The sequence below is a fragment of the Colossoma macropomum genome, unplaced genomic scaffold (genome assembly GCF_904425465.1).
Source record: "Colossoma macropomum unplaced genomic scaffold, Colossoma_macropomum, whole genome shotgun sequence".
Lineage (NCBI taxonomy): Eukaryota > Metazoa > Chordata > Actinopteri > Characiformes > Serrasalmidae > Colossoma > Colossoma macropomum.
Window position 1 is genome coordinate 32,659,119 of NW_023494799.1, and position 12,497 is coordinate 32,671,615.

Below are 12,497 nucleotides of genomic sequence, written 5' to 3' on the forward strand. Positions count from 1 at the left end.
CTACATTTTTAGGTGGTCAGTGGATTTTTTATGATACATGAGGCCTGTGCAGTGCCATGATGGTAGCACACCAACCGCAGAAATGCACATAATGAAGTAGTACATAACAAACTTTAAAAACCAAACTGTCAAGCATCCAAGCTAAAGCATATTACCACAGCAAACGTGGAACTTGACCTTTTCTCATTTATATCTTACCTCTGATGATCAGATCACTGCTGACAAGGATGCAACTTTTTCATTAACTTGGGTGACATTTCATATTTGGCTTTGGAAATGGGCCTCCTCTACTGTTGAAGTATCAGATCACACTTTTACCCATCCCCCAGGCACATTGTATAAATATCTGGAGCTTTAAAGTCAAAGGAACACCAGCTCAATGCTAAAACACTGAAAGCTTGACTGAGGTAATGGTGGATAGTGGAGTGGTTGCTAAGCAGTGATGGGAGGAGAAAGTGAAGCAGATGGTTAGGAAAGACATGCAGAGCTTCAGGATAATGATTGGCCATAAGACGGCTGTGTTGTGTGTGTAAAGGTCCCACTGCAAGACAAAACAGCTTTTTAAGTCTTCTCATAACTGCCCTAGTGGCTCAGGCCCCTGGGCACGTTTCCGTAAGTGAGTGAGTGTGAAGGACATTTCAAAGTTTAAAGGACATCGATATACTGTAAAAGGAAAAACCCTCAAATTGGTAGAGAATTACTAAAATATCTGCATTTTTTACAGAATTTTTAACACTAAAGAAATAAATGCTATATTTCTCTGCAGTGCTAATTTAGGGTTTATCCAGATTTAGTTCTAATCTGGACATTAACAGCTGATGTAGCAAAGTAGCTAACATTGATTTGAAGCAAACAAAGTGGGCTCTGGCCTCTGAGATACTCAGGCAAACCAGGGTAACATTAGTTAGTTACCAAGCTCGCTACCTTCCCTGCTGAAAAAAACACAAAAGACTAGCATGAATTTCATGAATTTCCAGTCTAAGCTGGTTTATGCTGGTCTGGTGCTGGTTTAGCTGGTATACCAGCATCCAAAAAAAAAAACATACACTGTTTTTGTGGTGACCAGCATATTAACTTTCATTGCTGCTGACCAGCATACCAGCATCCAAAACCCAACATATGCTGGTTTTGCTGGAGGCCAGCCAGTCTGGTCTTAGCTGGTTTTTATTTATGTCATGTTTATTTAATAGGGACAAATACTTGAGTATGAAAAAATACAAACAATTGTCTGATGCTAGATGTAACATTTATAGTGATACACAAATTTTCTATGTTTGTCCCTTTGACCTTCTGGCTTGGCTTACGTTGACTGACTAATACTGCATTCGTGACCAGGACCTAAATTGTCTATAGTGTGAAAAAATTAATTTGAAGAATTCATAATTTCCACTTAGAAAGAGTTTCTAAAAACTCTGACTTCTATGACTTTCTAAACAGATTTTCAGGGTACAATTTGTGTATATTGTGGTAGGCATGGTATATGTATATGATACTGCTAAATACAGGAGATACTTGGTTCAGATTTTTGATCAAACTGTGTGCTTCTATGTAATTTTTGGTGCTGTTTTAAAGGTGAACTGCCATACCTACATACCTGCCATACCTACAGCCACTATAATAAAGCAACAACTTTTTAACTCAGGTGTAAAAGCTCTTTAAAGAGATTTTTAGATGCACACAGCAGCCAAACAAATGATAGCTTAATATGAACGGTCATTTTTTTCCCAACCTCAAACAGCTGTAGCTGCATGAACTCTTTCAGGTGGGAAATAAGAAGTTCCAACCTGGAAACTTCCCAGTTCCCAGTTGTCATGAACGCAGCAGATAAGTATTTCTTTGCGGTTAAAGGGGCACTATGGCCCACTTTTCTAGTCTTTAAGCTGTAAAATTTCACTCTAGAGATCACTGTAGCACCATGGTAAGAGGCCGGTAAGCATGTTTACTACAACTGTAGCGATGGTTAAGGTTTTCATTTTGCCAAGAGTGTGCCTTTAAGGTTGGTTAGGTGTAGCACAGCAGTGTTCAGATAGAGCCATTTAGAAACAGGAGGCAGTGAATCAGTGAAGACAATCCACTAAGACAGCAGTACAAAACATATGAATGTGTGACTGAGTGTATTCCTGTAGAGGTATTCGTTTAACATACCTTTCAACATGTCACAGCCAGCTCCACATTCTCTAGTCAGGTTGAAGAAATTAGTTCAAAGAATTGCATGTTTTACTACACCCACATTAGCACATTTTCTCCAGCCGCATTTTTTAAAACCTGGAATAACAACATTAAAAATAAATCTCATCAAAAGTGCAAGAGTGTGAAACTGCGCATACTGTAGTTTTTTTTTTTTTTTAAAGTGTTAGTCCACATGTTTTGAAGATAAAAAATAAATCAGCTATGTCCCATGGCTAAAGCCGGGTTCAAAGCGCACGGCCCATCTGGCGAATGGAAGTGGAACAGCTGAAAGAGGCAGGAGGAGGATTTGGGGGCCCCATAGGAGAGTGGTGGGGGGGGCTCCAGGGGCCTCACTCACCTGCCTGCACCTGATTTAGATGCATGAAGCTGTTCTGTGTGGGCTGTTTATTCAGCCCACAGAAATCAGCTTTCTCAGCTGTGATGTTTGTCAATAGACGGCGCGAACACCTGGATCGAAAAAAAAAATTGGAACGAGGAGGAAAGAAGTGGAATAAGTTTGGATGTGTATGCATGAGTGTGTGAGAGAGAGAGAGAATTTGTTTTGTTCACTAAAAGCTTACCTCCCATCTTTTGAAGGAAAAATAAGAAAAAATAATGAAAAATATTTTTTGCATGTGGAAAGATACCAGAGTTTGTTCAATTATGGCAAAATATGTTTACAATTTTAAAACCCATAGAGAATAGAAGCAGCACCTTAAGCTAATCCAATGTAAATCAGAGAGCACCATTCCAGTCAAAATGAGTCAAATGACAAATTATTCATTTTTCAGTGTCAAAAAAAACTGAAAATATGATATAGCTAACAGAAAATCACATAATAGTTTCAACAGCTAATAATAAATCAAACCTTACAGTATTTAATTTGCTCACTTTTTGCTTTTGTGCACCTACTGACACTTCAACTCTTCTATCCTTCCAAACTGAACTCTCTAAATGGCTGAGGCCTGCCAGCAGGCCCAAAGTTTCATTACACATTTCTATAACCTAAGAATAACTCAACCAAGTTGCTTTGAAATCCCTGTAGTTACTGAATAATGATCCTTAGTATGTAATAAGCCTGGGATTTTAAGGGGTTAAAACCAACCAGTTACAGCTGTGTCCTCCCAACATAAGTCACTGACAGTATGTTCCCCTTCAAACAGACACTAACATTCACACAAGCAGCTACCCAAACTCACCTCAGCTGCCTTTAAATGCCTTTCTCCTATAGATCTTAAATGGCTAAAGGAGAGGTTTCTGAGGATGTTAGACAAGAATTCTAAAATAATTCCATGCATAAGGAAGGAGAAAGTAAAAAAACAATAAAAGATACAGAGAAAATGGGACCCTAACAACCATGCAACTCCTGGTAGACCATTAAAACTGTCCCCATCAGATAAACAGCACTTAAAGCTTTCATCTTTGAGAGAGAGGAGAAAATCAAGCTCCACTGTTGCTTGAGAGATGTGCATCCAGGGGGCCCTGGCTTTTGCCTAGATCCCCAGAATCACTAAACCCACCCCTGGGAATAAGGTTTTAATGGACTACTTAGCCTAAATTTGTAATTGGGATTATTTGAATCATGAGAAGCAGAAAATGCAAACAACTTCTAAAACTGAACTTTAAAAAAAGGTATGAATATATCCTTTTGAAGAACTGAAAGCAAGTCTTCCAAAAAGAATAGAAGCTGTTATAAAACTATATAATCGCTTGGTGTGATTTCACAAATGGTTTTGATTAGACAACCAATTCATCTCACATCAGCAGTGGCTTATTTACTTTTATAGAAAAAAAAAGAAAGCTAGAACTCTCTCGCTCTGGTTTTCACTCCTAATGCTCCTCACACACTCTGTTTCTCCACTGTGGTGTCCAGCTATCAACGTAGCTTAGAGTCTCTTTAATTAAAACCTCTGCCCAGAGTGATAGGACATATGGCCCCAGATCTGCAGTGAGATTACCGCAGTCTCCAACATTAACAGGCAACTGATGCAATTCCTCCTCCATAATGTGTTCGCCTCGCGTCCTCAAAGCACCTTTAAATGAGTTGCAGCACATACACACACACACACACACACACACACACCCCCACACACACACACACACACACACACACACACTCACTCTCTCCAGAGCTGATAAAAGTCAAAAAAAGCAGCCAGACACTTTTCCCGACGCTGCCTCATTTCCTGAATAAATATGTGACCATGCAGCACCTGTTCAGTTCATAATGAGCAACTACCAGCGCCAACTAACTTCCAGTTTTGCCCCCAAGATTTTTTTTTCATTTGATCACATGTCATGTTATGGGTTTTTATCATCCGCCGCAGGTTCGGTTTTATGTTGTAACTCGTGGATAATGGCCCCTGGTGGCGCAGACATATTGGTTGGAATAAGAATTATATCCTCTTGCAAAATGTGAGCTTAATTCGAGTCGTTTAATGGCTGACTACACACCCACAGCCAAGAGGATGAGGATGGAGCAAAGCCACGGACGAGCTAATACGGGATTTTACCCCAAAAAAAATAGCACCCAATTAAAATATATTAACACTTGTGTGTTTGTTCACAGTGGCTGTCTTAGATTTTAGCCTGACCAAACTACAAGGGTGCAACATTTCAATCAAAAAATCAAATAGAAACAGTTTATTGATCACCATTGACAGTTTATTGATCACCATTTATCACCCCACAATCTCTTCTTAGGGTCTCTCGTTCATAGAAACCACTATCAATGACCAGAACTAAGCATCTGGGCGCATCAGAGTAAATTAGGCTGGGAACTTATGCTATACATGCAGCCAGATAGAACATCTAGGGACAGCAATGAGAAATTATGGGTGGGAATGTAGACTTATTAGGGTGGAACATTTCTAAACCAATCCAACGCCTTGTAAAGGCAGAGCTCAATGCAGGCGAGATGCAACATGATGTCAACATTGTACAAAGAACAACAAGCCTGTCGTTAGCATGGCTGGAACGTCCCCACAAAAGACTCCAATTAACCCTTTAAATGGAGTTTTACACTTCTATAAGCTTAGAATAGCTCAGTTTGCACTGAAGTCCCTGTAGTTACTGAATAATAAGCCCTAGTGTGTAATAAGCCTGGGATTTTAAGGGGTTAATAATTTAGATGAGTGGCATGTGCTGAGAACACATTACAAAAGCATTAAGCCACTTGAAGCTGTGTGTCAGAGTGATTTTATCACAGGTAAAGGTGTTATTAGGCACAACATGAAATCGAGTGCCTAAAACCCACTTACGCGCGATAAGATCACTGTAATGCATGGCCTCAGGTGGCTTACTGCTTTCATTAAATAGGTCATATAAAAGCACAAAATTGTCTGTAAATAATTCAAATTATTATCAATTATAACTGATAAACTGTTACTCCGTCAAGAACGTAGCTCCTTTACATTGCCAAGCAAATCGTTGCTGTCGGAAGAAAACCTTGTGTGTCCATTTTTGTCATTTTTTAGTTTTTGGCATAATTTGAAAATGCCTGTTGCTCTTTACATTGTGTATAAATTTCATGAAGAATGGACCAAAAGTATCAGCCCAAAAAGTCTGGTTCTAGTGACTTACATTAAAAGTAGAGTATGTTTTTTCCTTCTCCTGTAAAGTTGTCATTTTGGAGATACAAGGTTTTCTTCCAACAACAGCGAAATATAGATGCTCGTCATTGTACTGCACTTATTTAATGAACTAATACATACGTACTATATCGGCAGTAAGGAGCTGTTTGAGATTCAGCCTGGTTTTGAACCTACTTGAAGGGGAACTCCATCAATTTTTCAAAAATTCTACATAATTAAATGGTTGAGATGTAAGCAAAGTCATTCAGAGTGGTTCGGTGTGAAATGCTCTGTGCTGGAGAAACGTACTGAGTCAGAATTGTTCACAGTGGTGGTAATGGGAACCAGACGTCTGAAGAGTTTAATGCCTCATAAAAAGTTATTACATAAAGTGATTAGATATGTGTTGCCTGATGTCTGACACATTGATTTATGATAAAGTTTTGGCTTATAATGTGTTTTAACCCATTTGTTTTAATCAATTCATGGTAGAGGTTTACATGCAGGGTGTTGTAAAGCAAAATAGTCCCCAAAGAAAACTTATTTTTTCAGATTCAGGACTATTTTACCATCATCAACATTACCCATAAAAACTCAGAAGGCGTATATAGATTCTCTGGTCATTTAGGATAATAAATAAAATGACTACATTTGTGTTGTAGATGTCGTGCCCCCTGGTTCCCATCACCACCACTGTAAAGAAATCTGGGTCTGTAGGTTTCTCTTCAATGAACCATTTCACATCAAACCACTCTGAATGACTCTGTTTACATCTCAAGGACTGAATTATTTTAAAAAAAATTGGTGGAATTCCCCTGTAAGGCACATCTAACTAAAACACAGACGTTTGAAGCGTTTAAGACATTTAAGTCACATATTCTTTACTCTTTATATTGCAGTTTTACAGTAAGTATTTGAATTCAAGGCCTGTGATATTAACAGAGGAGTTATTTAGCCTCTTAGCTTTCTTTTAGCCTGTTAGCCAACTGATAAGCTCACTTACAGTTAAAAACAAGTTGTCAGCTTCTCAGTTTAGACAACACTGGTTTCTCACTTCATCAATGCACTTGATGATCCATGCAAGCAGCATTAGAGTGAAGGAATTCAGTTGTCGTGATGTGGTCAGAGGTATGTGAGTATTTTACAGTGACCACAGACATGGCTCAGCCAATCAGATTTTAGGACCGGAAATATCTGTTTCATCTTGCAAGGGAAAAAGAGTTGCATAAGCAATTAATAACACTTTGCCAGCTAGCTTGCTTTGCTTGTGTTATCAACTGAACATTAAAAGACCAAGGAATTCAGGGGCAAGTTGTAGAAGGGTTATACCCTTCTTAGTGGCAGCAGTATAGCACAAAAAAGTTGAACAAGTTGTCCCCAGATGTGTTTTCTTGTTATTAGATCACGTCTGGCCGTGTGAGACACTAATCAAGACATTTTAACACCAAGAAATATTGAAAGTCAAATTAAATCTTCACCCCAGAATCAAAAACGTACTGAACCTGAAAATATATTGATACACTCCCACTAAACTAACAAGACACATTCTTTAAGACATCTCATCGAACCTGCTCTATGTCAGTAAAGGTGACTGAGTCTGGAATCCACCCGTCCCTATTTCCCTCCATGAGGATTAAAGGGGAATTCTAAAGTTTTGATGAAAATAAAGCCATTCAGAGTGGTTTGATGTGAAAATGGCTCATTGTAGAGAAACTTGCCAACTCCAATTTTCTTTGTAGTGGTGATAGGAGGTCATCATGTGTACATAACACAAATATAGCCATTTTATTTACTATCCAAAATGAGCAGTGAACCTACACATGTCTTCTGAGTTTTTATATACAATATTGATATTGGTAAAATAGTGGTAACACTGAAAAAATATGTTTTCTGCGGGGACTTTTTTGCCTTATAATGCCCTGTGTGTACTTCTCTGCCCTGAATGGATTGCAAAAATACATTTAAAGCCAAAATGTTTTCAAAAAATAATCTCTCAGGTATCAGAAAGTGTATTTGTAACATTTTTTTGTAAAAACTTTCTTTAATGTATATTTTAGAGGCATTAAACATTCCAGATGTCTGGTTCCAATCACCACAACTGTGAACCTAAAACAGAGCATTTCATATCCAAGCATTCTGAATGACTTTGTTTACTCCTTAATGATATAATCACACAGACAAAACTGAAAATCGCCGTAATTCCCTTTAAAGGAACAGAAAACACAGCATATGGGCCGTCACTGCTACCTCCAGAGAGAGGAAGGAGCTTTCTGCCCTGTTTCCCTGATGCTCAACCCGATACCTGAGCCCACTTCTCTAATTAGGCTGATGGCCTGTCGCTGGGCTCTCACCTGAATAAGACAGCGTTTCTCTCTGCAGAGGGGGAACAGGCCACGAAACATCAACATGAAGACTGTGTGAGGTCCATCATTATGGTAGCTGATTGTGTATTCCTCCATTTTTCCTTTGTTTGACAATGTCTCCAATCTGGAATATTGGGAATATAGAGAAGTTATTAAAATAAATGTATCATTTCACCAGCACAGTGATAAACATCATGGGTTACATTAGTCAAGGTTTACATTACTCAGGAGTTACATTAGTCTGGTAAAAATGTTTTTAACCTTTATTTTTGCTATCTTTTCCTTTTCTTTAAGAGAATTCCACATATTTTTAAAGCATATTTGAGACTTTAAGATGTAAACAAATTAATTCAGGGTGGTCTGATGTGAAATGCTTCATTCTAGAGAAACAGCGGTGTTCATAGGAACCAGACGTCTGAAGAATCTGTTCATTAATTCTGTAGTCTGTAGTTAGGAGGACTATAAAAATGCACCAGTGTATTTCAGTGTATTGATCTGAAGGTCACCACCATTTTAAAGAGTTAAAATTGCGTTGATTAAAAACTGATTCTAATGAGTTTTAATGATTTATGCACTATTTTTAACCAAAATAAACTGACAAAATTTCTCCCAGAAATCATCCCAAAAAGAAGAGGACTGTAGACCATCAGTCATATAAAACAGCAGGAGATTTCCTCTAATGGCAACTAAATGGAGGTCAGTGTGAACTGTCAACTAATTTAATTTACATATTTGAACAAATTAATTTAATAACTACATGAAGGACATACACAAACAAACAGTACCATAGCCAGTTAGCTAGCTGGGGCTGGGTAGCACGCTAACTTTCTAAAGCTAGGATAAAAAGTAACTCAGTCAACTAATTAGCATATAAATACATGTTGACTACTAATTGTCAAAGTAATGGGATGAAAGTTAAGTAAAATGTTGAGGAAATCCACAAAAAATATGAACATGCAAATGGGACCAAATGGGACATTTACGACTTACAACGTCTATATAAAAAACAATATATATATATATATATATATATATATATATATATATATATATATATATAGAGAGAGAGAGAGAGAGAGAGAGATAACCATCTGTATAGTAGTTAAAATTTGTTACACAAACGAGCTACAGTCACATTCAGAGTGGATTATAACACCTATATCCGACGTCACAAATCCCTGAGTCAACACTCTCTCTGCTTTCTGGGTTTCATTACACCTGCTGCTTAGTAAAGTACAAGGAGGCATTCCTGCGTTCAGTGGCCCAGCGCAAGAAAGAGAAGTGCTATGGCTCAGGAATGCTAATACACAGAAGTGGAGCAGCTGGGTTTTTTTACTACACACTTAAAGATGATGGTCCTTCAAGGATTCTTTAGTATAATCAAAAAGGGTTCTGCTATTGTTGCAATGTCAGGCATGTTACAGTAGAAGAACCCTTTTGGGTGCTATATAGAACCCTTTTCAAAAAGGTTCTAAATAGAACCATCTACAGCACATTCTCCATCATTCTGAAGAACGCTTGAATCATGAAAAAGGTTTTTTGAGTGCTCGTGGTTCTATATACAACCATTTTCTTTACTACAGAACCCTTGACGAACCATCATTTTTAAGTGTGTAGTAAAGTTCTCCTAATTGGATGACCCCCTCAGTCTGTGAGGGTGAGGGCTGCACTCCTCTTCTCCAGGAGAGGCCTGGCCGCCACTTTCTAGACCAGAAGCAGGCAAGTCCGTTAAGAATGGTTAAATGGCAGGTGTGCTTGTGCATTGCTTAGCAATGAGAGAGAGTGAAACCCTGCCATCGCTCTGGCCGTCTCCCTGCCGTAAAAAAAAAACCTGACCTCCTGAGAAAGTGCACACTTGAGAACTTCAAAGAGCTGGCTCTTTGTTTGACCACACAACTTAAGAGTCCATATCAAAAGTGCTTTGTGCATTTGACCCTGATATGTGACCTCTCTGTCAGTGCTGTGGGTTATGCATAGGTCTACGACGGTGGCCAACCCATGACATTGGCATTCATGAAATGCAAAAGATTCATATCTCTGCGCTGTTGCAATGGATAGGGGGCCAAGCACCAACATGCTTCAGCAGAGATGTAAATGCAGGCTTCCCAGAACTAGCTGGTCCACTTCTGCGTATTAGCATTCCTGAGTCACAGCACTTCTCTTTCTTGCGCTGGGCCACTGAACGCAGGAGTGCCTCTTTGTACTTTACTAAGCAGCAGATGTAATGAAACCCAGAACGCAGAGAGAGTGTTGGCCGAGGGATTTGTGACGTCGGATATAGGTGTTACAATCCACTCTGAATGTGACTTAGGTAGCTCGTTTGGTAAGAAATAGTGTAGCACAAAAGAGAAAGCCCCCTATTCATGCAGAGGAAATGTTAAAGGACAACAGGCTTTATTTTGAGCATTGCTACCATGAGGTACTTAGAGGGTGTTGGTGAGTGCAGTCATGTCTTTAATGAGTTTTGAAGGTACATGCCAGCTCAGAACTGCAAAGACAAAATACCTGACAAGGCAGAGCACCATTTGTCGAGAAATTCTTCTCTAAACTAACATCTATTGGCATATCCACATCAAAACACGCGTCTGAGACACCGTTTTGGCAGCCACCATGCACGGTCAGGTTAAAACAACTAAAGCGTGTGAAGAAGAAGTCAAATTTAGCGGAACTGTGGCTGCGTCAACATGTCCTATAACTGACTTTTGGTGCCTCGCTAAACGACGGACACATGATCCAAGGTTAGTTTAGTGGAATGAGACAGAACATTTGGCTGACTTAACTGAAAAAACAGGCTGCACACGTAGAGTAAAGCCAAAAAATCCAGAGATCAATGTAATTACCTTTCTGTTCATTGTCCTAATGACAAGGTAATTGCAGTCAACAGTTTTCTGTACTGTTATATGGACTGGCCTTTGGCTAGAGGCCTCGACACCTTGATGATGATGGAATGGCCCATAATTCTAAGCAATAGTATACAGCATTTCAAAACAAATGACTTCACTAAAGGTTATGTTTTTCCTTAAAGGGATGTTTTACAGAAAATTTTCATTTACTTAATTTCCCCCTTAACACAAATGTAGTCAATCAGCGAAAACATGCCAAGACTGTCACCCAAAAAGATTAGACCACCCTTCATTTACACCAATCAGCCATAACATTATGACCAACTCCTTGTTTCTACGCTCATTGTCCATCTTATCAGCTCCACTTACTGTATAGGTGCACTAGTAGTAGTAGTTCTACAGTTACAGACTGTAGTCCATCTGTTTCTCTGTATACTTTGTTAGCCCCTTTTTACCCTGTTCTTCAATGGTCATGACCCCCACAGGACCACCACAGAGCAGATATTATTTAAGTGGTGGATCATTCTCAGCACTACGATGACACTGACATGGTGGTGGTGTGTTAGTGTGTATTGTGCTGGTATGAGCGGATCAGATGCAGCAGTGCTACCGGAGACACCATAACTTCATAGGTTTATTTTTGGGTGCCCCCAGAATTTTGATTTTGAGACATTCGGGCGATGCAAGAGGTTAATTAGGATGTCCCAGACCCCCCAGGACCCCCTGTATTGTAATTCCATTTTTTTGTGCAGGGATATTTTTCCATATTTCTTCATACAGCTTAAAAATTCAGTCTTAGGATTTGGTTGCATTTTCTCATTATCTAAGAAATTTTAATTACAAATTTTGATTCATCAGTCCATAAAACCTTACTGTGCATCTCAGATGTCCAGCTTTAGTATTCTAGCATAAAGATTCTTCCTTTTTGTCTATTTCCTTTTCTCAGTAAGGGCTTCTTGATACCTACACACCGTTGAGTTGTCTTCTTACAGTGGAAGGATGGACAGAAACATCTGTGGATATTTTCTAATCTCTCAAAGATATAAGCTCTACTGTTTATCTGATGGTAGCAGTTACCAAACCCAGTTTTCTCTGTATCATTTAGTATTTTTTTGAACTCTAGTTTTAGAGTATTGTTTTTCATTTATTTCTGAAATACGCATTAGCCATTTTATTAGAAACACGTACCAAATAGGTGCACTTTGTAGGTTTATAATTAGAGACTGTAGCCCATCTGTTGCTGCACAATTTGCTAGCCCTCCTGTACCACATCCAACAATGGAAAGGGACAATTACAGGACCACCACTGACCAGAAGTTATTTAGATGGTGGACTATTCTCGGCACAGCAGTGATACCAGCATGGCAGTGGTATGGTAGTGTGTGCTGTGCTGGTATGAGTGTATTGGCCACAGTGGTGCTGCTGGAGTTTTTAAACACTTTAGTGTCACTGCTGGGTTTAGAGTTGAAAGTAATTCCTCACCAGTGTTATGAAGACATATTTTCTAATATATCTGCTAGCACACCTGATGTTATAACTATTGATTAGGC